General features: G+C 43.8%; 1 protein-coding gene across 2 annotated transcripts in view; it reads right to left on the bottom strand.

Annotated features, from left to right (window-relative positions):
* Positions 1-22,598, bottom strand: part of NEK6 (NIMA related kinase 6) — a 68,917-nt gene extending 46,319 nt beyond the window's left edge. For both annotated transcript variants that reach the window (XM_037400908.1, XM_037400907.1), the window contains exon 1: positions 22,420-22,598. The gene's annotated coding sequence lies outside the window, so the exon portion shown is untranslated. The remainder of the gene's footprint in view (positions 1-22,419) is intronic.
* Positions 22,599-25,515: the final 2,917 nt, after the last annotated feature.

Here is a 25,515-nt window from a genome sequence, read left to right as displayed (position 1 = left end):
GATATTTTAAATATTTGAGGGAGTGGGGGAGAAAATATGATGCAGAAGAATTTCTGCAGCAAGTCATGCTCAGTTCTTTTAGCAGTTGTCAGTAAAACAAGCCTTTAGCTCCGGCAGATCCGTCCCACCACCAGCCACTGCAACACGTGCACACACAGTATCAGGGGGTGAGCAGGGAAAAGGCTCTTTTCACTCCTTAAGCAAATGAACTTCCACTCTGTAACAGACACTCACTACAGAAGAGTTGTGAGGGCTGGAGTACCTGACGCATATAGACAGGCCAACACATGGGTTGCTCTCAATAAAACGTTTTCCTAAGTCAGTACTACAAAACTCCAGTGGGAAAAGGATAATCACTATTAATATGAAGAAGTTTGATTTTAAGATTCCTTCAGCATCAGGCATCTGTCGGTTTATTAGTAACCAGGTGAACACTTGAAAAATAAAAATGTCTCTTAATTAAGCTGCCCTATGAAATTGCTAATTTATGTTACTCTGGCAGAACTATCTTAAGTATTTTATTATTCATGATTTGAAGAAAGGCTGCTTACTTGAAGGGAGAATGTAACACATGTTCTTTCTCTTCTAAGTCCACAAGCACAGAGAAAACACTGCTACAGACTGCAGGCGACTGACAGCCTTGCTTCCACCACTTATCTCCAAAAGGAATTCAGAAATTTCACATTTACAGCCTTGAGATAAAAGGCATGTCCAGGCAGCGTCATGCGAAATATCTGCAGTCTATCACTGATCAAACATCGTATCTACTGCATCCTGCCTTCGAAAAGGACTGAAGCTCGAAAAGAGAAAAGGGTTCTCTGAAGACGACAACCCCAGTCGTCTGATCACACATAAGTCTGGAACATTCCTAAGAGAACCATAACTTTCCAGCCGCCGCAAGGAAACTCAAGGTACAATTACTTACCGTGAGGATTAGGCAATGGGAGGGCAATCAACAGCTCAGCAGCTTAGCTGCCATGAGCTGTATGGGAATGTATTAGGCAGAGTATTTGGGTTTGGTTGCTGTTTAAAGCGCTACAGCTGGAAGCAAAGGAAGAAGAACAAAATACCAGCTTTGAAAAGAGATACGGCAGAGCTCACATGACACCAGCTCCAAGCCCGCTGACACCTACAGGACAGCGTGTCCTGCTCGAAGCTGTCAGCTGGGCTATTCTGGGCTATTGGCAAGCACATGTTATAGGTAGACTGCAAGGGGGATCCCCAGGAACAGGCTTCATGGAGGGTCTTCAAATAGCAGCCAACAACATAAGGGCACTTTGCTATGTCAAAACAGGTATACATTTGCACTGAACTGTAATTCTAAAAATTCTACAGGGTTTTTGAGACTCTCTCTAAAAAGTCTAACTGCAGAACCAATATTGCAATTATATTTTTAAACATGAAAGTGTTGAGCAGAGAACATGACAGTGTCCGATACAACAGCTTAAAGCCAGTGACTTCCACCCCCGTGCCAGATACTTGTGTTCTCCTGAGGAAGTAACCACATTTTGAGCTACATTTTACTAGTCCTGAAGTAAGTTTGGATATTAGCTGCAGCATGTTACATCAGAGTTATTTTGGACTACTGAAGAAAACCATAAACACGTAAGAAACGTTTAAATGTGTTCAGCTACCCCTTACCCCACCACTCCATCCAGGCTACACAATCTGTGCATTAAGTTATCTCATGGAATCCAACAGTTACCGTGAAACCCTTCCTTGTAATTAACATTAGCATTTCACAAGATGTAGCATACCAAAAGCCGTATCTTCATCTGTTTGGAAAGGAATGATCTTCTCAAAGTTACCTGAATGAGTTACAACCTCCCACCTCACTCAGGCTATACAGGTTGGGATGGAACCATCTCCTGCTAAGAGAAGCTGTTTCTACATACAGCAACATGTGAATGTTAACCACACCGCAATCAAAAGCCTAAACTACGTAACATTTCACTTAGTTAAAGCATGTAATGCCTCATTAACCAACATTGATATTAACAGGCAATGAATTATTTTTTTTATCGTATTTTTGAAGTAGCAATCTTAACTGCAATGCTTAATTCACCAACATCTAGAACCAGTGACCACAGTATCTAAACCAAAGTTATGTGTCTCCATCTAATTCAGTCCCTGACCTGCATGACAGGTGGGAGAAAACACATCTACTATCCCGGTGTATGTTAGGATGTAACTTTACTAACAGCTGGATCAAGATCAACAGATTTACTTTATATGTCACTTGTTAGCAGCAACAGTATCATTAACACAATACGGATTCAAAGAAATCAAATAGGGAAGAAAAAAAGCTACTAACACAAAACCTGGCAGTGACAATAACGCTCCAGATTCAGTCTCATTTCCTTATTATCAAGGGGGCGGGGCAGGGGAACAACAACACAGGGAAGCAGTTGCAGACAAATAATTTCAGGGTTTTTTAATCTGTTTAAACTGCCAAAGAAAACAGTAGGAAATAAGACAAGAGGTTTTGGAATAAGTTCTCTTAAACATTGTCACATTTTTACCTTACATTGTTATAGCTCTGCACTTTTACTTCTTAAGTGACAGGCTTTTTTATTGCTGCTTCCAAATTTCCTATGAAACTTTGCAGTGTCAAACAGACTCAGACTGGGTCTTGGCCATGACAGTACATTAAAACATTTTTAAATTGCATGAAGCATCACATATCTTCCCAGAAAGTGGATAAAAGAACAGGATCATCATCTGTGAAAGGCATTACAAGAGCAACCTAACAGCTTTCTGGAATTACTGTGAATACTCAAGTGTCTCATACGTGTAAGCCCCCAATAACATATGCCTCAAAAATCCACGTACAAAAAAGGACGGACTGCATACAGTTCATAAAATGTCTCGCAGAACTTTCCAGCTTTTGAAGACACATTTCCACCCTATTTTAATCAAAACTGAAGCATATACCTCTACCTCCAGAAAAGCTATTGCCTGCTTTGGGAACTACACACTAAAAACCAAATGGCAGCAACTGGGTTCCAGCCCCAGAGAAAGGAAGGAGTAGGCAGAGCAGATAACCATGTTTGTGTCTACTCGTAAAAGCAGCACAGGAAGGAAGATCTCACCAGAGTTCTCCTGATGCAGCATTACTTCCAGGATATTGCAGCCAAGTCATGTTAAGGATGTTATCACAATTGTTTTAGTATTTGGGGTCAATTTTCATCAGCCAGAGAAATTCCAAATTACTTTGTTTGACTGACAACCAATGTAATAACTTTACAACAGAAAAAGTGTCACCAGTTCAGGTTACTTTCAAATACTGGAGCTCATGATCATTGAACATTAGGCAAAATCAATCCCCTTGTATATGTGCCATCTCTGCTTCACAGCAACAGACGCAACAGGCTCACCTCCCTCTGCACCAACCACAAAAGTACCTTTATCATACCAAAACCAGACAGAAGTCTCATGAATAGATATATGCTGCTATTTCCAATTATTAAGATATTGGTACTTTGCTGTGCAGTATAAATAAAGTGAGACATATGTTGTTCTGGTAAAGCAGCCTTTAACCTTCTAATAGAATAAAGACATCATGACAGGCCAGAGCCACACACAAAAAATGGCAGCTCCCATATAACTGAATGGTGCAGGACTGCTTTAACTGTACCTGATCCACTGGGGGAAACAGTTTCTGAAAACAATGGAAATGAAAGATTTCCAATTAAATCAGAGGCCAACTTAAAATAAATAATGATTTGAGAAAATACAACTGAATTCAGCAAAGCAGTGCTTCACTTCTCCCAACAGATCTTAAGGTATAAGCCGAGAGATTTTGAAAACAATGCACTGAAAACACCCAAGGTACCAAAACCTTCCACCTCATTTTCTTCAGGTTCGTATCTCAGTAGTTTTGCAGGCAACTCAGTGACTCTCTTGAGAGTTCAAAATAAATTTAACACCACAGTGGGGAGTATGATCAAAGCCCACATTGGATGAGCAGCTTATTCTTTCAAACTACAACTTGATGTAGGTTTGTCTGTCACCATGTGCCCTCCACTCCATAGGGCAGTAATAACAAAAAGGAGAAATACAAAACATATGTCCTAGTATGCCAAAACACCTAAAAAAGAAGACTCCACCCACACAGCAACACAACTGGTATCAAAATCTTTAAGCATCCTGCCACTTACTGTCACCCTCCTGCAGCACAGTTATTACTGCCAACAGTGGTGGGAGCTTTTACAAAGCAAGGGAAAATAAAAACCCTCTTGTGCAGCCAGGTCCCCTAACATGTCCCAGGCTGCAGTTCCTCTTTGGGTGCCCAACTGCCCTTACACCCCATCCCATCCATCTGAGACCTTGAATCAGTAGAAAGAAAACAAAACATAAAACCCCATGGAATCCTGTGGGACCTTGCAGGTACCTGACAGGTGGCATTCTCAGAGCAGAATAGCCCAGGGCACTCGGTAGCAAAGGCCAAAATCATTAGTTACAAGACGCTCATTAAGGAGCAGAACCTCATGAGCATGTTGCCATTCAGTCTCACACATCCTACTGCCCCGGGTGCAGCTCCTCTCTGCACTGGCTTGGTGAAACAGCTGTGACCAGCCTCATCTGGTATCACCATGTGCCTCTGGATGCCTCAAACTCAACTACAGGCCAAATTATCTGCTCCCAGATGTATAATCAACACGACAGGGCCATGCACCTCTAAAGTAGACAGCAAAGCAGCAGTGCTTTGAGTGCTCAGCGTTACAACCGTCTTCGCCTTGCTGCAAGACACACCAGCTGCTTCCATGTGCTCAGCTTTCAGCTCTGCTGCTGCCCGCAGCATGGGAGGCACCACCAAACCCAAACCACTGCCAAATCCATCCTCAGCGGCTGGGGACACAGCAGTGGCACTGTGCTGAGCAGCTCCTTCCCTAACATACTGGAGGCTTCACAGCGAACAGCTTTGTAAATGCAGAACAAGACACAGCAATTCCAGCTTACCCCGGTACTGCCACAAGAAATTCTGCACAATAAACGACAAGGTTTTCCACTTTCACACCACTTCCTACTGTAAAAGCGACATGACTCCATCTTGAGGAGTCTCAGTGTTCCTGGCTGTGACATGGGGCAGCTGTGCCCTTCCTGGAAAGGTTGCGAGGCTTTTTGTGCCTCTGACCTGCCCCAATGCCCTCAAGTATCATGTGAGAGAGAGATACACGCTTTTCCACCCAGTTACTACATCCCTCTCATATCTTCTTGCTACATGGGGACTTGGGAGGGGGAGGCATGCAGCTCTGTTTGGGTACAAAAAAGGCAAGTCATACATAGGTCCAGAAATTCACGAGTTGTTTAAATGCAGTCAAGCACATTACTTAAACTAATGCGCAAATTTCTATCTTTTAACATATACAGAGAATTGAGATTAATGGTGAATAAAATCCACCGGTGCACATAAACCAGGCTCCTAGGTGAGCTGCCGATATCCACAGCAGAGGCGCTGCCGGTGGGAGCCCAGTCTCCCCCACTCCCCTGAGCCATCAGCATGCCGCTCACTGCAGAGTCCCCAAAGACAGGAGCAATGCAAACTATTTTACAAAATAAACACAACCACATCAGTAACACTTTCTTCCTCTCTACTGCCCAATAATATTCTTCCTCTTGCTTGCTCATAAAATAAATCTGTCAGGATACTATATGAGATTACCTATATATTTAAATGATGATCTTGGCTTATGATTACATTATCGCTGTGGTTCAGGGTACGTGCTGTGGGGAAGGCAGCCCAATCCTAGGAGAGTATTATTTTCGAGTGACTTTTATTGTCCATTATCTTACACCATTTCTGTCACAGCTATGATGTCTGGTAGGAATAGTTCACAACAGAAATATCTTTGTCGTTAGTATTCTCATTGCAATTTAGTCAGATCAACCTTTAAATCTCATCCATCATACTGAAGAGCTTTGGCAAAGCAAGCGCAGTAATATATGCTTCCATGCAAAACCTAATTACAGGCTAGGTTAAAAAGCCTACCCCATTCCTTCTGCAGTGCAAGGTGACAGGAAATCCTGAGCATCCCTTGGTTTCTCACTCTCCCTTTTTGCTGGTGAAGTGCGTAACCCATTCATTACAGCAGACTGATACTGTCTGGCACATGACAAACTTACTTGAACCTAACAATTAAACTTCTGACAGCATTTCCAAAAGCAGAGAGTATTTACTGTAAATGCTTGACAATTTTTTCCTCTCTGCTCATCTCTCCCAACAGTCACCTTATGATGACTGGAAATTACCATAAGCAAATAGCAGCCTAACATCCAAAAAACCCCTCATGTTAATGTGAAATACACACCTGCCAACACTGAAAAAAAAATATGAATATGAATGTTAAAGGAAACAACATGAGGAATGCCACTGAAATGCATGAGACAGGAGAGAACATTGCAAGAGCACAGTTTAACGTGTTCAGTACAGAACTGTTCAGCACAGCTGGCTGGAGCTGCAGAGGTACGATGCCCGCAGAGCCAGGGCCATACTGCTGCCTTACCCAGCCGCTCTGGGCTGCAGCGAGGGAACCAAAGCACAAACTGTTCAGAGTGCAGATATATCACCAGCAAATAGTGTCAAAATTTTAGGCTTGCCATTAAGACGAAACTGTACCTACAGATACACACATGCTAACGCTAACACAGTGTGAGTTATGCTTTCTCGGGCTTTGCAGGTGTACGTAAAATATACCGAGTGTGAACAAACTCTTAAAAGCAATGTATTAAGATTGCTCAGTTACACAACTTTATTACATTTAGTGATGTCGCCCATGACCAAAATACTATTATATTATCTAATGTAACTTTACTCATCCTCATTAACAAAAACTGAATGACAAATGAAAACGGGCAGAAATCAACTTTCCCAGTCTCTAATATCGGGGAAGCTTTAAAGAGTAGGCCATAGATCTAGTACTAAAAATAGTAAAAGGATCAGTGACCAAAGACAGTTAAAGACAGTAGTGGTGTTTCAAAGTAGGATCTTCTTTATCAATATTTTTAAGTGCAAAAGCCCCCAGCTGTGTTTTTTAACTCAGCCTTTACTTGAAATTCATTTAACAGGTGGATCCATCTGAAAACTTTCAGAAGCATATTCTCATCCAACCTTAAATAATTTGTATTAACAGAAGTTACAAATATTAAAACTACGGAACAGACCTCACAATAAGAAAATACGAATTTTTATTTATTTATACAGGCAAAATTTTAAAAGTAGCTGTCACCCAATCAAAATGCAGAAACCAAGCCACAGCCCTCAGTGAAAACTGTACCTGCAATTTATAAACCCTTAAAAAGGATGATGATGTTTGTAACAAATTGACCACTGAGCAGAAGAACGGTGTTTTAATCACACCTTCCCTTATACAAGCACTGGAATTGCCCTGAATACAGGTGCAGATGCGTTTGCCTCAAGACTTTGTGCAGACCTTTTGTTAAGCCTGTGCAGACTAGATTTTCAACAGGCAGTTAGGGCGTGCTGGCTTCTCAAAGACACAAAATCCACTAACTGAGAATGTTTTAATAAAATGGCTGAAAAGCCCTAGAGCTTTTTCATACTATGTCAACAACTGATATTCATTAAACAAATGCTGTGACAGACACTGTAATTCACTGTTCCATACCTAGAAGCAAAATGACATTAAGTCAACTATTTAAAGCTATTTGGAACCATTTTACTGTAGATGTCAATAAAACAAATGCTTCCTGCCAATAATTAAGTATCTCTGTCAAACCTCCCCTCTTTCAAAGCACTCGGCAACCAGCTCTCGTCCATTATTCTCATTTTAAGCAAGCAAGATTATAATTTCAAATACTCTGTATTCTAGTTTGGGGACAAATCTAGTAAAATTACTTGAAAATAGCAAGGTCTGGATCAGTATTCTCTCCTCCCTAGCTGTATTAGTTGAGTTTATACAATGCTTTTGATAGAATGTTTCATATGGCCATTAAATTCATCAGTTGCCACCACCAACCTGGAAGGTAGTTAGCTTACTTCTAATTTTGGTTCAAGAAGGTTTAATCTGAGTTAAGGGCTGAGGTTTGGGGGTTTTTGTTGTTGGGTTTTTTTTTTTTTCTATCTGCTCCCTAGAACTTGGTCCCAAATCAAAGGACATAATCGTTTGTACAGGTCTTCTAACTACACATTAGCTGCTATGCAGCTCAGCCCATCCATTACAAGGGATGGTTTCACACGGCTGCTATTAAACAGTCCTAGGATCGGTGCCAAGATACTTGGTGATTTATAGTTATGACTAAGTAATCAGTGTGATAAGGTAAATGTTCCTTTTCAGCAGCCTAACTGGACTATTCCTACCTTTTACTTGACTGCACGAAATTTCCTAGTGCAACATCACACATAAATACTAATGTATAATGTTTGTCTAAGATATAGATGAATATCAAATACATATTCATATCCAAAATTGAGGATGGATAGCAGTCAGCAGCATATAAAGTGACAATAGTTCCTGTAAAGAGAGCTAATCCTGCTGTTGCTGTACTGTAAGTTTTCACTTACGTAAGTTTTAACTTGCGTTAAGAAGCCAACATACCTCAATTTATTTTCTTCTAGTTGCAATTTTGAGCATTCCAAAAGTACTCACTATATTAGTTTTTACAACCTTTGGAACATTAGAGAGACACCTCTCAGGCCACTATCAGTGCTAACGAAACACATGTTAAAAATAAACACATACTAAATCTACCTGGAATTTTACTGTATTGCTTACTAAGCATGCAACAACATGCTCACCTTTTAATTTATAATGCAATAAGGCTTTCAAGCCTGAAGCCAAATTATTTAAGAACATTTCTGTTATCCTTCTCAGAATTGATTCATTTCTGATGAAGGAAAGATTAAATATAAGATGGAAATATATTCATAACGTATACGTTCACAGAAACTGCCAGACATTATCACATCATTAAATCGTAACTGAAATAAGTAACATCACATACAGCTATGAACCACGCACCGCCTGTACCAGCAGTGCCAGCTTCATTATCACACTGGCTGTACAGTCTCCCTTCCGCACCAAGGGAACAATCAGCCTTCACATGTACGTAAGCAAACTTACTGTATGACCAGCGAGTTGACAAGCTACATGTGAAATACAGTTTTCCACTCTTGATGAACATCTGAAGAGCCTTTGTAAAAAAGAAGAGCCAAAAATCAAGTAGCAGGGAAGACTGTTCCCATCCTATGCCGAAAACTTCCAATTTAAACCCATCCCTAAAATAAGTTTCTACCACACACAACTATGAATCCCAAATACCTCCACAGCTTGTTCCTAACAAGGCACCTTTAGCAACTAGCCACCTCAAACAAGAGCACAGGCAAACAGACCATCTTAAGTCAGTAAGACAACAACAGAAGTAACATCCGAAGAAAAAAAAAAAAAAATTAAATAAGCTCTGCTGCTACAGCCCCAAAACTTGGGAACTGTTCAGTCTGGACTGTTCTCAGAAAGCTTAACAAACATATGACCTTAAATCCTAACGAAGTTTTCAATACATACATACATACATATGTGATTAGAAACACCACCAATGAGCACTGATAAAAACCTTTTAATTAGCACACTTCCAAGCATCTGACAAATATTAAGCAAACCTCACAAAAGATACTTCTGAAATATTGCTGTAATTTCTCAGATGTTTAAGGTAAAGGAGCAAGCCCAAGGTTTTAAATCCATGAAACCTGCTGTAACCACTCTGTTCATGGAGTTTATCCCTAGAGCCATTAATTTGCATCTTTAATAGACAACGCATCTGTCTCAAATACAGGGAAAAGGAACAGTGGAAGATTATATATAGATGTATGTCCACCCAACTTCAAAACATCAGAACAACAGCTTGAAGTATTTACACTTCTCATAATCAGAAGAGGAAATGATGCCGAGAATTATGCAGCCCAGCCAACCTAAAGATTCATAAGATTCAAATCCAAAGGCAACTTCAAAGCCACTTCATAAAGCCTTATGCAAAACTTCCAGGCAGCCAGATGCTAGCATGGCAGGAAGAGCTTCCACAGCATCTGGATCTTGCAAGTAACAGCCAAACGGAAGCAGAAACTCTTCCCTGTGTAAAAAGATTTAACATTTTTCTACTTACAAAAATAGCTACAATATAAATATGTTTGTATTTTTTCTGCCTCAAAATTTGCTAAATAAGACTGTATTATCAATACTGCTATATAAGGTATATTATTGATACTAAATAAAATAGTCTGCTTCCATAAGTGTTCCTGAGTATCTGGAACTAATAGTACCAGTTTTCCAAAAATTAATGCAGCTCTTCAGTTCACACCCACACTTCTACATTGCTGTACGTAACAGTTCTCCATCTCCTTTCCCACATAGGCACAGGCTTCCTTAAAGAACAAGATTCATTCACCAGCACCTTGCAGATCAAGGCTTCAGGGTGGAACAAAAAAGATCTGTTCTTTATAAAGTCTGCGTAGCTACTTTTATTACTTATTCTGATGACAGACAGGGTTAATGAAGTTCTTCCAGAGAACTCTCCCTTTCCTGGGCTAAATGCCCAAATTCTTTCAGGATTCACAAGACTTGTCTATTTAAATTGGGTCCAATTTTTTTCTTCCTCTACAGCAAAGGCCTGCACAGAATGTTCTGAAGAGAAACTGGGAACTAACCTTTCAAGAAAATTATAACTACATGTGCAAGCTCTGTATAAGAGACAAATCACATTTCACACTATATTCTGCCCTCTATGTAACAATTTTCTATTATTCTAATAAACCTCAGTGTTGGAGCATAAACTCTGTAGTATCAGATTATTAAAAACCATAAGCTTACTCATGCAAACAAGAATCTTCTACCCTGCCCACCACCCTGCATTTCCTTCCCAGCCCCCACTGAGTGCCAAGTCACCACGCTGATCTCTGACTAATACTGTGCTGCTGGAACAGTAATTCACCTTTGTAAGGCAGCTAGAAAAATTACGCTTTACTTACCAAGACAGCAGCTCCACAGTTTCATTTCCTGTTTCTTATCTGAAAAATCTCTGCAACATATGAGAAGGTGCCTCTCAGGCATTCCCAGCTCTACAGCCATTCACTGACCAGTTCTCACTGCACAGGTACCACTGATGGGCAGAGGGCTGACGACTTGCCCTGCCCCCTAAAACTGGGGTCCACCTCACACTTGTTGTACAGGTACCACACAGTCCTTCAGACAACAAAAAAAGCACTTGGGTCAGAGAGCATGAAACCAACGCATTAACAGACATTTGCAAAGGCCTTTACATTACGTTGTCAAAATGCAGCATCTGTTCTATCTGCACCCAGACACGCACCGACCAGCTGCAGCCATAAGCAGTACTTACGGTTAAAGTGCTAATGCAGTTAAAAGAGAGAATAAAAATAAGTCCAGCTGAGGCACAGAATGCAATTTAGCTTTCAGCAAGCCATGAACTAAGTAAAAAGTAGTTTTCCAACCACCTCAAATTACCAGTTTTTAAGAGTAATTATGCAGAACACAACTGAAAATATCTGCCATGGACCAGTTCATCAGCATTCAAAGACAACTGCTTACCATCAGATACTTGCACAAACACAAAGCTTTGTTTCAGAAAAGAAACACAAATATTTGTAGCATTTCAAAATAAGCTACAATGTTGTTTAGTAATATCAACGCAAAATATGTTGACACCTTATTAATACCTGTGAATAACATGCTACTCAGCATCAGAAATAATTTTTTAAATACAGCAAAATCCATGCACAGCTATCCTCAACCAGTGAACTAGCAAGCAACAGGGCAATGCAAGTGCAAAAGCAGGAAAAAAATAAGTAAGTGACAGCAAAGGTTCAAATTGACCAAATGGAAAACAAACCAGCTTCAAGAGCTAGTAGAAAAATATAATTAGTAGTGACTAGCAATTTGACTGGAGTCAAAGATGGGGACAAAATATGCCTGTTCTTGCTCCATACTCTGCTTTGCTCTAACCTCTAGATAGCATCACAAAATAAACGTGGGTCACCACAGTGATGGCAGCAGGATCCTGCAGGGATTTCTAGATATCTGGAAAGCAAAAGGAGTGTGTGGGCAAGGTTTCTATAAAAACAACAAAGCTGTTTCAGTAACACACATTCCTGTCAGTGGACAGACTTCCCACGCTACGACCAAGAGCTGCAAAACAACTTGTTTTAGAGGAGTACATGTGTGGAAAAGGGGAGCATGTGGAAGGAAAAGAAAGTATTCAAATAGAAAAGATTTATTAATGAATTTGCAACATCTACCAGTTAGTTGACAGACCTGAACTATTTCAGATCAAACCCAGGTGTGAAAGAGGTAAATCCAAGTCCCAAACCCACAAACCCTCGGTGCAGGGAGGCAGAGGCAGGACTACACCAGCCAGTTTTAGAGGTCAACCCAACCTTTAAAACATGGGATATGGCAAGGAGAGCTGCTTCAACACAGCAGCTAATGACCCCAGCTCCACTGCATGATGACTCACTCCCTGAAGAGTTTACAGTCTGAATCAAGCCAAAAGCCTACTTGTAAAATGATAGTTAGTCTATGGAAGAGCATAACTGCCGCATGCTCTCAGCAAAACATACAGCTACATACTTGAAAGAACCAGTATTTCATGCTATGGTAACAGCGTGAAGGAAAATCTTCGGCCAACAGCAACTGAGTCTGGAGGGGAATTAATGCAACATATTGGATGCATGAACAAAAGCTACCCTGGTTACTACTGCTGCCGACAGAAATTTAAATATGGTCCTGTATAACAAATTAAAGAGGGTCTCCACAGGGAAACTATATTCCCCACATCATCTAGCTGCTTTTATCAAACTCGTTAGTGCCATCTATGTCACCAAAAAAATGAGCAAGCTGGCACTCAGCAGTCCCCAGTTTCAGATGAACAATAGGAAAGATAATACGCGTCTTCAGCAAAGTCTGGTAATACTCGTGATGGATGATTCATTTCAAACTTTACTTCCTTTGGAGCACCACATGCAAACAGGTTGTTTAAAGACACACATAACACTCATCTGCCAACGCAGGCTTCACTTTCACTTCAGCTTTTCCAGCTGACCAACTTCGCACACATCAGCCAGAGGAAAGACACTGCCAGCTTCTCCTGCCAGTCCCACAAACCCAGAAATAAAGGTGACAAAAGGCAGAAGGCACCGCAGAGATCCATGCCACGGCCACGCTGCGCGGAAGAGAAGACACCAGCACAAAGCTCTCATACACAGCTGCCTTTAGGAAAACCTAAAATCAAATACTCCAAAAGGTGTGCATAGATGTGAATAAGGTGACGAGGAAAGGACAGTCCAAGCTGTGCTAAAATACTGCTTTTAATTGCCTTGTTATTGGAACAAACAATGCTGAGGCAGTAAACATCTGACCTTCCTATTCCACAAAGAAAGCTCCTGTTTCCTTTGTTATCCCTTTGACATTTTCCTAACCCATAAGTAAAGAGAATATTGAGGGGTTTTATGGGAAAAAAACCCACAAAACCAAAATCCAGCAACACCACAGTGGGATGAGCTTACGAAATAACCAACTCAAAAAAAAACCCAAACCCAGAACAAACCAACAAACCACCTGGCTGAATCTTTGAAAACAACAGGCACTTCACTGAGAACAACCATCTATGTTATTCCAAAAATGGTACAAAGTGGGATTGTCCATGAGAATAAATCACAGTTTACCCCTGGGAAAAAAGAAAATTGCAACTAGAACACAGGCTCCTTTGGGGACTTATTAGATCCTCAAAAAGCCATCACAGATGCTGAAACCTGCTTTTGCAGCAGAAGCTTCATCTTGAAAATACATATCAGAATAGCATAAGAGAAACAAAGGCAGTAGATTACACTTCAGGATTCACAGGTAACAAAAGGAAGAAACTTTGGCATTAGACTATTCAGCATCTTTGGCCTTATCTACTTTAGGCTTTCCAGAAAATTTCCTACCATTGTATTGTTTCTAAGAGCTAGTGGCCGCACAAGCAACGATGGATGCTTCCCAACTCCAGGGTTTCCAATTCACCAGCAATTTACTTGGCTACGCACACCTCCCTCCCACCCTACAGCTCCAAACTTAACTCTATGGAAAGAGGGCATGTCCCTTTGCTACACAAGGATCAGCACCATCAGGTCACAGTGCTGTGGTAACACTGATGGAAGCAAAAGGAGCAAGGGGAAAGGCAATTTCAAGAAAAACTCCAGTGCCAGGAGGTGAATTGATTGTCTCTTTCCATGGGCCAACTGAAACCCCATAGAGTCGGAGCAGATTTTCACTTTAACATGGACAACTACAGAGAGAACTTAAAATCAAGTCAGCCCCGACTAGAGCCAAACCCTTCCCTAGAGAGCTGTCTGCTCACAACGCAGCAAAATGGTTAGTATAAGTCAAACAGTTTCATCAACAGACAAATCAAAAATATTTAAACACTATTTGCAATCATTTTGACTTAAGTAGCTGCAACTTAAGTCTTTTCTTCAGAAAGAACTGCTGCAAATTCTCCCTCTCCCTGCATTACTGATGAAGCAAAAAACTAAAATAACAGGTCAACTTAGACACTTCAAAGTACAAACCAGGGAGACTAAAAGAGATCCCAATAAATAAGTCACAGAGTAAGTTAGTTCTTTGTATGTTAAGGTATGCAATAAGAGCAAACACAGGTAAAGAACCATACCCAACAGTGTTTACCCTTGGATGGTAAAGTTCTTAGAACTGACATAACATTATAAATTGAGTAACTGACCCGCAAGGAAGTAAGAAGCTCAAGAGAGTTAAAAATTACCCTATAAATACCATAAAGATTAACAGATTTGTAATACCCACCCAAGAAGCGCTTACTCTAAGTAGAATGATTATGAAAACACAGCAAGAATATTTACTATATATACTGAGTTCAGTATATACAGACTGCCACAAAAGGCAGCACTGGTTCTTAATATAGTGACAGCTCAAAGTCACCAGTGATTAAAGGGTAGCATAGACACACACACGGTTGCGGCTGACTCGCTTCTTCAGAATACATTCATATATTTTTAAAAACCTTTTCAAGGTTGTTTTGGATTTTTTGTTCCAGTTTAACATTTTTGAAACTTCTGCTTTGCTTTGCACAACTCTGACAAAAACGCTAATGAAATATTGACAGCACAAAAGAATAAAAGCAGAATTTCCATGAATGAAAGAGGGAATTTTTGTGTCCATGTGTGCTGGTATCTCTTCTACCCTGAGTCCCTACTCTTGGAGGAAAGGAACCTTAAAATATCTGCAGCTTTTCTCCCCATCTTCTCATTGTAATGACATATGTGTATGCCCAGAGAACGAGAATCCACCACAAATTCTTCAAGACAGGCTTGGCATTCAGTGTTCCTATGCAAGAAACAAAATGTTCCAACAAGGAGAAAACCCTCTCCTTTTCAGGATGGCAGAGACAAGCATCTGCAAGGTTAAGAACAGTACCAATACTTAAACTGAAATTCCTGAAAGGAATCGTATTGAATGTACTGTGAAGTTGCAATCCATCCTGTAGGTCAACATTCCCCAGTTACTGCACCATCTGCAGCGATTTTGGTGTCCAACTCCACAGTTTAAAAATCACTAGGTTAAGAGAGAAGTTATTCTCCCAAGCAAAAGAGGACAGTTGGCTCTAAGGAAAGAAAATTGGAATTTAGATTATCTTGTGCCACTTGAGCCAGGAGACAGCGGCTGCCTCAGAAGCGAGCACCACTGAGCAGCAAGTATGGACAAAACAGCTTGGGCTGTGCTACCTCCCAGCACACCAGCTCTCTGAGGGAGCAATCCCAACTATCCAGCACCCATTTTTCCTGTCAGCATGGACTTAAAGCTCCGCTTCATGCACACCATGAGTTTTCAAGAGGCTGGTGGATATTTCCCGCCTCATAGCAAGTGGGCTTCTCAAGGACTGAACAACAAAAGTAACTGGAGAACAGGATCTGTCACTGAGCCCTGCAAAATGAAAGACTTGCAAATCCTCCCCAGGGTGTGGAGCAACACCTGCTCCGTCAGCAGGCCGGGCACGGGGTCACAGCTCTTATCAGTTCGGTTTTTGACCCCTAAATACTAGGGCACTAGGTGAGGTGACTATGATTCACTTGGATACGGTGTGTGGAGGAGCAGGATGGAGAAAGTATCCTCCAAATGGACAGCATAACCAGTCCTGGGGAATCCCACCCTGGTCAAATACCAGAGGATGTTTTAGGCCCAAAAGGTGGGATGCTGCACTGAAATGAGACACCGAGACCTCCTCAGGAAGGTCCCTCAGCTGTCTCCTGGCAATGCTGAGATGCACACTGGGGGATGCACCAGCCAGGCTGCTGAGAGCCACTCATTTCGTAAATAGCTGTGGCAGCGCAAGGCATTACCACCCCCCTCCTCAACAGGGAATCTCTGCCCTTTTGCCTAGCGTTGCCACACTCGGGTTTATTACCCTTGATTCCTCATTTGGGTTGGTTTGTAGGGATTTCGGCTCACCAAACTAGCATTGCCTGAAATGTGCCAAGGAGCACTCCCACACGGCATTCCACCACCGGCAACACGAGATCGGGAGTCATCTCTTCCCCCTAACCAGCAGGCTCATTTCCAAAGGGGGTTTCTGGATCAGCCTCAGCAGCATCCCCACACTTGGAAAAAAGCTTCGACACAATTTCCAACTGATGTTACACAAACAATCCATCCACTGAACTAAAAAATAAGTACATTTAAAAAAGCATATTACACGTTATATTGAGATAACTCAGTTCAAAGGTACAGCCACATTTTCAAGAAATGGTGAACTGAAACATTCATGGACCACTGCACCTGCCAGCTCCCAACAGAGAAATGAGAATAGCTTCAGAATGAGAACTGCTTGAAATTACAACCAAAACCAGTCAGTGCTTTGATAAAACAACAAAATAAACTGCCTTCCTAAAAAGCAAATGCACTGATCCGAGGGTTGGTGCTCAAGGTCTGTCCAAAGGCAGGGGATAGCTTGGCACCTACTTTGATTCATCATGTGAAGCACATACAAAGGTTGGAGTCTAGAACTGGAGACCTAAGTTACTCAAAGCAAATAAACACAAAAACTTTAAGTGCCTAGGGATTATAATATACCTGTTAATAGCTGGGGAGCAGGGGGAGAAAGATAGCAAGGAAACCACCATCAAGGGAAAAGCTTTATGCCAGCAGGAGCAACTTTTTAATTTAAAAAAATAACAATCTTACCATCTTCTGCATTTTGTGATCAAACCTGTCTTAACTATTTTAATAAGTCTTATAATTGCCATGGTGTACTAGCTCATAAAACAGCATATCCAATTCACAATATAAAACTAAATTCATGTAGTTCTGTGCACAAACTCCATTTCTGCCATCTTGAGATCACAGCAGAAAACACTCCACTCTACCAAAAATCATCGTGGCTTTCATACCTGCTCTTTCTCAGACTTCACTGCATTTAGTTATTAAAAATACAGATATGCTACATGCTTCCTTGACAGTTTCTAATCTACTTGAATTTGTTGTGTAAAACACAGTACAAGAACAGGACAGACAATACCACCTTACCTTACTGAAACACAGCAGACTCTAAAGAAGCAATTCATAAACTACCTGCAAATCTTTTTTTTTTTTTTTTGAAATGTAATAAATAATGCATTCTGACTGCTAAACAAGCATTTGTGAGGTTTCAAGAACGCTTTGGAGTATGAAATTCCTAGAGTCTCATTCACTTACACCATTTGGTTTCAAATAGATAAGAGTCTGCTGTCGGTTCGCTTAAACATGTAACAGGAAACAAATTTGACTAAAAGGTTGTATTACATTACTACTGGTTTTATATGGAAACCTTTTTAGAAGAAGCTAAGGGGAAGTTTTTTTCCCCCTCTCCCATCTGCGACAGACAGCTGTTCATTGCCTGGAATCTATGATAGCAGACACTTAAAGTAGCACCAAGCTGAAGTAAACACTTTAGAAATGTAATGTCTTTAATTGTACTGACACCGTAAAATTATTTGCAATTTACTGCATCGTGCCACATGATAAGCCGTATCAACTAAACACTGGAAGCTAAATATACTGTTTTAATTTAATAATTTTTTTCCTGAAATATTTTAAAACGTTAGAAGACAATCCCAGAGACTTCTCACACATGTACCGCAACGGCACTTAGAGCAAGTCCAGATGTTTAAATACTTAGCACAGGTTAGAACTTGAATTAATCTCGATCCAAACCAATATGCATATAAAAAGTAAGCCAACATAGAAAAAGACCTATCTACCCATAAAAATATTTGACAGCTTTACAGACTTCTGCATTCAAACCACTATTAAAAATAACTCCCTGTGGTATTCTTTTTCTAAACAAAGTTTAGCTTACAAGCTCTAGAACTGCCCACTTCATCACATACTTATATAGAACCTTGGTTCTCCCCGTCCTACATTTCAGCTAACGAAGACAGCAGCTTCCAGCCTGGCTTTAAAAACAAATGCACACACCTCCACACACACACACCCCCAAACCTGTAAGAAATTTTTAAACTACTATCTTAGACAGCTTCATTTTCTATGTAATTAAGACACATGCAGCAATTTCAACCTGCTGGAAAAATTCACCATGATTTTGAAGTCAGTTTTAAAAATAGACTTTGCATGCAAATTTTCTGGCCTTCCCCCCCCCCCCCGCCTTGAAAAATAAAACTATTGTCTGGGCCAACATCACCTCTCAGTTTGTACACGTCTTCTTCTATCTCCTAAACACTTTGGGGTTTTCCTCCTTTTGAGACACAGCTCTGCAGTGAAACATGGAATTCAGAAGTGGAAGAGACCTACTACATCACATCATGCCCAACCCACTCTGCAGCTGACAGACTACTGCGCCCTTAAAAGCATCAGGCCAGACGGGTCCAGCCTGCTTTCTTCGGGGCAAATCCTGCACCCTTGGTTGCAGCAGTCCTTTGACCCCACAGTGGGAAAAGGCAAGGGCACAGCTAGGGAAAACACAAATCGTCCTTTCAGCAGCCACAGCAAGTAAAGTGGCTTTTACTTAAACTTTTTTTGGTTTTTTTCTCCCCTCCTGTTTTGGTTCCTTAGTTTACACCAATTTACTCAGCTGAACCAACTTGCCAATAGCCAGAACAGCAGCCCCGGCACAGGGGACAGAGAACACAAGGGAACCCATCCAGCTGAGTAGCACCAAGCTGTCTGATGTTAGCTCAGCCAGCTAGGGACTGCGTGGCACGGAGACAGACCAAAACTGCCCGATTCTGTTCTTCACAGATTCCAGATAAACCGTACTTATCTTCTAGGGCACTTAGAGATCTACTGATGAAAAAGCACATAGAACTTGCCGAGTACTTGCACGTGCTTGTACCAGACACTTCACAAAGGGAACAGTGAGCACAATAAATGCAGCATTAATAGGACTTGGTAACAGAAAAACTATTTCCAAGGCCTCTGTCTTTTAACAGGACGAAGTGTCCATTTGGACAACCTTTAACTTCCACAGGTTTTTATACCAGGAAAGGCCATTTTGTCCAGTCCACAGAGCGTGGCGTGGACACATGCAAGCTTCCTCTGCTGCCATGCCCGTCCTGTAACCAGCAGCAGAGCAGGTCACCATCTTCTTGTCAACAGCCACATTATCAGGGTCTTCAGTGATGAGTGGCATCACAGCAATTCTGAACTATATTTCAACCGCATGAATAGTTCACTTTTGCTTTTAATATTGCAAAAATGTTCTTCTTGCATTTATACTGGATACAGAGACACGTATCACATTATTTCCTACAAATAACCTGGACAAGCACCTGGATAGGTATACACTGCATTAGTCACCATTATTCCCACAAAAGGTAAACCAAGCTGGTTAAGTGAGTTCACAGGACAAATGCAGTAGAGTGTGTCACAGGTAGAATGACCATTTGTGACTACCTTTATCACCCTTCTGTGCTCAAATCATAGAGAGCACCATGGCCACTAGCCATCTACATGAGTGTTGAACTGGAGTAATACCGAGAAAATTGCAATTAAAAACTGTCAGTGTTCAGTCAATGGAAAAGAGGGACCCAACGTCTAAAATGAGGTTCCTTGCATTCATTTTTCTCATTTGCTGGAGATCACCATGAACAACCCCTGCCATAACAAGAAAAACTAAGAAAAGCAAATTAGAATGACCAAAACTAAAACACAAGTTGGGCTATTAAACTAATCTTCTGGAAGGCCTGTATCCCAACTAGGCTTTCACTTAAGGACAGAGCAGAAGTCAAACCCCAGAGGTCATACTGATGCCCACTTTCAACAGCCTGCCCCACTTGTTGACTGCTCCAGTTCACATGGTCTAGTCTGAGCTGCCATGTTGTTTGTCATGCATACATTTTTCATAGCCTTGAGGTTAAATACATTTGGCACCACAAAGTAGGAAAAGATGCTGAAGTACATCCATTAATTCATCTTCTACACATCTAGAAAATGCCTTCTGGAGGTGCGCAGGAGGTGGACTTGTTGCTACCTCCATTTTACAGCAAAGAAAGCAGAGGTAGAGCAGGAGAAAAACCCACAAAGACATTTCTAGCTCCTATCCCCTTACAAAAAAAAAAAAAAAAAAAAAGGCCAACTCATTTTATCCTAGCAAACAATCATTAATAGATCATTCAGTACACAAAAAACCTCTTAAGAGCCATTGAAAGAGGCCTTCAGACCAACAGGTAGGTCTGAATAAAGCCAAAAAGCATGCTGTAAGATAAATCTCAAAATCTCCCACGATCTTCTCCAGTACAGTGATTATTAGGAAAAATGAGAAAAGCCAGTGTAGGCTCAATATTTTCAATGTACACTTAAGTATTATGTATTGACAGAAAACTTTTTGGGTAGGATCACAGAAGGCATGTATTACAAAAAAATAAGTATCCGTTTCCCAGTCTGGGCTTCGAGTCCAAGTTACTAATCTTCATCCACTTTTCTCCCAATAAAATTAATATTGAAGAATTTGAAAAGGTATATTAGAACTCCTATTCAAATTACATGTCCGTCCCCTCTCATAAAACATGTATTTATCAAGAAACAGAACTCCAGAGGAAGAAAGGAAAACAAAACATGCAGAAGCGTTTTATGTTGCAGGTGTTAAGAAAGCAAAAGGTCGATTCTGTTCTGACAATTCCTTTGGGGCGACAGCAGTCACTCACACTCCATCTAGAAATCTCACTTCCCACAGAAGATGCTCTTTTTCCATCATAATAAAAGTTCCTCCCAGTTCCCATTTTTTTTAGGTCTCCAAGGCACAGGGCCATAGGAAACAGGGGCAGCAACACTCTTATCTAAAAGTAGTTCCTTTTTTTTCTGTTGTTGCTTAAAAGAGTATGACTGTCACAAAGAATGTCGACAGGAAAAAAATAACACTGGAAAGAGTTTGACTCAATGTCAACGGATGTCTCAAAATGTAAAAACTGCAGAAATGCTGCAGAAGTTAAACGGTTGCTTACAGTGATTCACAAAATTGAACTTTTACAGGAGACACAGAAATGACAGCAAGACAGTCATAATGTGTCAGGAACTTGCATCACTGGACTTCTAATTGCTACAATATTTCCTATCAAATTACTTATACTGCAATAATGCCATAGGCAACCAGCACTGGCAGAAATATTCCGTGTGTGCGAACAGACAGACAAACAGATGGAGCTCAGAAATCCACCATTACCCACACAAGCATAAATCACACTTCGGAGAGAGTAACATGTTGGGAGGAAAAGCCTGGTGTTCGGTAGCTCAGCGGTAACACGTGCGCTCTCCCAGCGGCGCCGGCTTTACCGCAGCCCCACCGCCCGGGCGCGCCGCTCCGGGGACCCCCGGGGGCGCGGGCGGGGAGGGGCGCGGGGCCCCAGCCCCCCGCCAGCCCGGGGCCCCGCCGCAGCCCCGCCGAGCGGCCGGGGGCGGGCGGCCCGGGCCCACGCCGGGCTCCACTGCCCCGGAGGGGCGCGTACGGCACGGCGGCGCCGGGCGTGTGCGGGGGGCGGCACCCCCAGGGCCGCAACGGTGTCCCCGTGTCCGCGGCAGCTTCAACTTTTCCCGGATCCCAGCGCCGCCCGCCCGCGGCCCTCGCGGCCCCGGTGCCGGCCCCTTCCCGCTCCCGCCCGGCACGTGTCGGCCCCGCGGCCGGAGGCGCGGCAGCCCCGGCGGGACGGAGGCCGCGGGGCGCCCAGGCCCGCTCCCGACGGCGGGACGGCTGCCCGGCAGCCCCTCGCCGGCCCCGGCAGCGCGGCCGCCCCCCCGGCCCGCCCGCAGTCCCGCCCGCCCCGCGGCCCGGCCGCGCTGCCCAGGGCCGGTGCCGGCCGCTCCCGCCTGAGGGGCCGCGCGGCGCAGGGCCCGGCACACCCCCGGCACGGCGGAGCGCGGCCCGGCCGCGGCGGGGCCCTGTCCTGCTCACCTGCGGCCGGCGAGGCGGCGGGGCCCGTCCCGGAGCGGGCGCGGGGGCAGTGCCGGGGGGAGGGGGGGGTGTCCAGGCGGCCGCGGCCCCCGCGGCCCCGCAGCAGAACGAGCGAAGCGGCGCCGCGTCCCGCAGACAACTTCGCCCCGCGCGCGCGCTCGCCGCCCCACGCACGCGCTGCCCGCCGCCGCTCGGGCGCGCGCCTCGGCGTCTGCCACGCAGGCCGGGCGGGCGGGAGCGCGCGGGAGGCGGTGCCGCGCGGGGCTCTGCCCACCTGCCGCGCGACCGCGCCCCGCCCCGCCGGCCCCGCGCCCGGCCCGCGCCCCGCACCTGGGCCGCGCCGCGCCGGCCCGGGCCCGCTCTGCCGGCGGGGGCTGCGGGTCCCGCGGTGCGTCAGCGCCCGGGCCCGGCGGCCTGCGCGGAACAGCGCGAGCGGCGCCTCCCACCGCCGCGGCGGCCCAGCCTGCCCCGGAAAGCGGCGGCTGCCCCGAGCCCCGGGCGGCGGAGAAGCGCCGGCGGCGCCCCCCGCTCTGCAGAGCGGCGCGGCCGCAGCCCCCGGGGTTTACCGCTCCCCGCCACGGGCCGGCGGCCCCGGGGGCGCTATCCCCGCCGTGCTGCCGGCGGTGCGAGTGCGGGCCTGCCCCCGGCCCCGCCGCCCCCTACCCCGCCGCCTGCGGCGCGGCGGGCCGGCAGTCCCGGTCGCGCTGTTGCGTGCCGGGGACGAGCGTTGGTGCGTTTCACTGGAGCTTGAAATTGAGCTGCGTTTGTTCGAAGTGAGCGCAGGCCCGGCAGCGCTGCGCCACGCGTCACAGCAAACCGGCGCGTCCCGTCGAATTGCCCACAGCGGGCGAGAGGCGCGAGGCCGGCCGCAGCAGGCCGGGGAGAAGCGCGACGGCTCCGTTGTGCCAACCGCTGCTCCAAGGCCTGGCTCCGGCCCAGGGTGGTTGCTGGTGCGACTGGGGGACTCCTGGTGCTGCCACAGCAGAAAGCACTAACGCCAGCGAGGCTGGGGCACAGCTTCAGTTCTACTCAGCCCTTTGCCAGTTACAAATAATTTTTTTTTTTTTTTAAATCAGTCCTGTAAGCCCACACTGTACTAGCTGTACACCGTCAGTGCTGAGCGGCTTGCAGGTGCCATCTCAGCTGGGCTGGGAAGGGCAGGTAGGAGGGAGGGCGCCCAGGTCAGCCTGCTCCATCAGGACGAAAACCAGGCGCCCAGAATGGAACTGCATGCACGCATGCGCCCTCTTCTTTGGGGCATGACTCCCAGTTGCATCCCTGTGTCCTGTGCCTTGGCTTTTATGTGTTTGAAGTTCCTTCAGGTGTCCTGCTGCTGCACTTGGCTGTTTGGAGAAGACGGTGGGACACCATGACGCCCTCCCCAACAGCACTGAGCACTGGTTATTTACATTCCCTGGGAACAGCAGGGAAAGGCCCTGTTCTGCGTTGTGCTTTACATCCATGGACACAACTTCCAGGGAAATGCTTGCTGCCCATATGGAGCATAATGCTCAGCTGCTGCGCTCCGCTCTCTCAACTGATTGCATCACCTACACCTATACCTACACCTACACCAAAGCTGCGGGGAACCTGCTACCAAAGACATTTTGGTTCAAATAAGTCACTTTTTCCAGCAGATTCCACTCACGGGGTTTAAGGTCCATAGTAAGTCTCTGTTTTGCAGAGCATGAATCATGGCAGGTCTTTGCTCAAATGGCATTGTTTATCCATTGGGATGCCTATTTTAGGAAAATGTTCTTGCTAAAGCAGTGCTGCCTCTGGCATCCAGAGAAACAAGAAACTGCAGTAAAACTTTGTAGCATATTCAGTTGGTTTTCTAAGATTTGAACTGGTGCTTCTGGAAATGTCACTAGGTTTTGGTTTTTGTTGTTTACACAAAGCTAGTAGAAATTCAGTGCATTCAGTTTGGGTGAATATAAACGTGATCCTTCCAGGGGCTCAAGTTTCTGATACGTCTCACATTTAAGATACTGTAAAACTAGATTCTCTCTCCCTGAGCATTTCTGATAGCGTAAAGATTTTCTCTCAAGGGTACAGATGCCTGCACAGCTATGCAATGCTTCTCACTAGAGACAGAGCAATAGACACAACAGATGGAAACTGAGAGGCCACCTGGTTTTAAAGCAAATCATATCATCAATCTATCAGTACAAAATCTGAAACATGGGAAAGTGCTTAGAGAAACAAAATGAATTCAATTTTTTTCTCCAAACTCAATTTTCCCAAGTTCTGTTGATGTACCATTTGCAAAAATTCATTTCTTTCTCTTAAAAAGAGAAGTGTCAGTGGATTGAGGTATAAGAACTTAAGTGTTTTACATCAAAACAATGACAAAAAAATTTATCTTTTGTTACGCTGCCATAAGTTACCGTCTTTCTATTCAGAAAAGCTGTTTTAAAAAATCTGCTACATTCTTGTGCACAGCTTCAAGATCCAGGTTTTTCATTGCTAAATTAGACAGACCAGACAAAATTACTTTAGATTATCAACAGCAATTCAGTTAGGAAAGCAAATTAAATTTCCTCAATTAAGTCTTGACAGAAATAAAACTTTCTTTCATGGTCTGTGCTATGGTTCTGTGTGAAATTCTCTTTTAAACAACCCCCAAAGTGAGAACTTTCAGAAAATGTTGACTTCTTCTTTGTTTCAATCCTTGTAAGAAGAGCCACGCATTGACCCTTCGGCCCGGCTCGCCCTGGTGTGTTTAATGCCCAGCACTGATCACATCCCCTGCACAGCGATTCCTGCCTTTGAGCACAGCCGTCTGTGCCCAGGGACAGCAGCATTAGGCTTTATGTCTCCAGATAAGTCTCCTGAAGTGCAAGAAGTGTATTTTCCACACATCCATCTAAATGAAGGTTGCACCATTTGCAGATGTCAGCTGTTTTCATCTGGTCAGTTTAATTATTTTATACAGTTCAAGGATGGGTTGACATATATTTTAATCTACAATATTTAAAATCCCACTGATAGAACTGTCAAAAGGAACTCTTAGCTAGTGGAAGCCTGAAGATCAGCCCGTAAGGAATGGAGAATTACATAAATAAAAGTATTTTAAGTAACTTAATTTTTAAC

This window comes from Falco rusticolus, chromosome 9 (assembly GCF_015220075.1).
Source record: "Falco rusticolus isolate bFalRus1 chromosome 9, bFalRus1.pri, whole genome shotgun sequence".
NCBI classification, from domain to species: Eukaryota; Metazoa; Chordata; class Aves; order Falconiformes; family Falconidae; genus Falco; species Falco rusticolus.
This window is presented reverse-complemented; position numbering and strand designations above follow the sequence as displayed.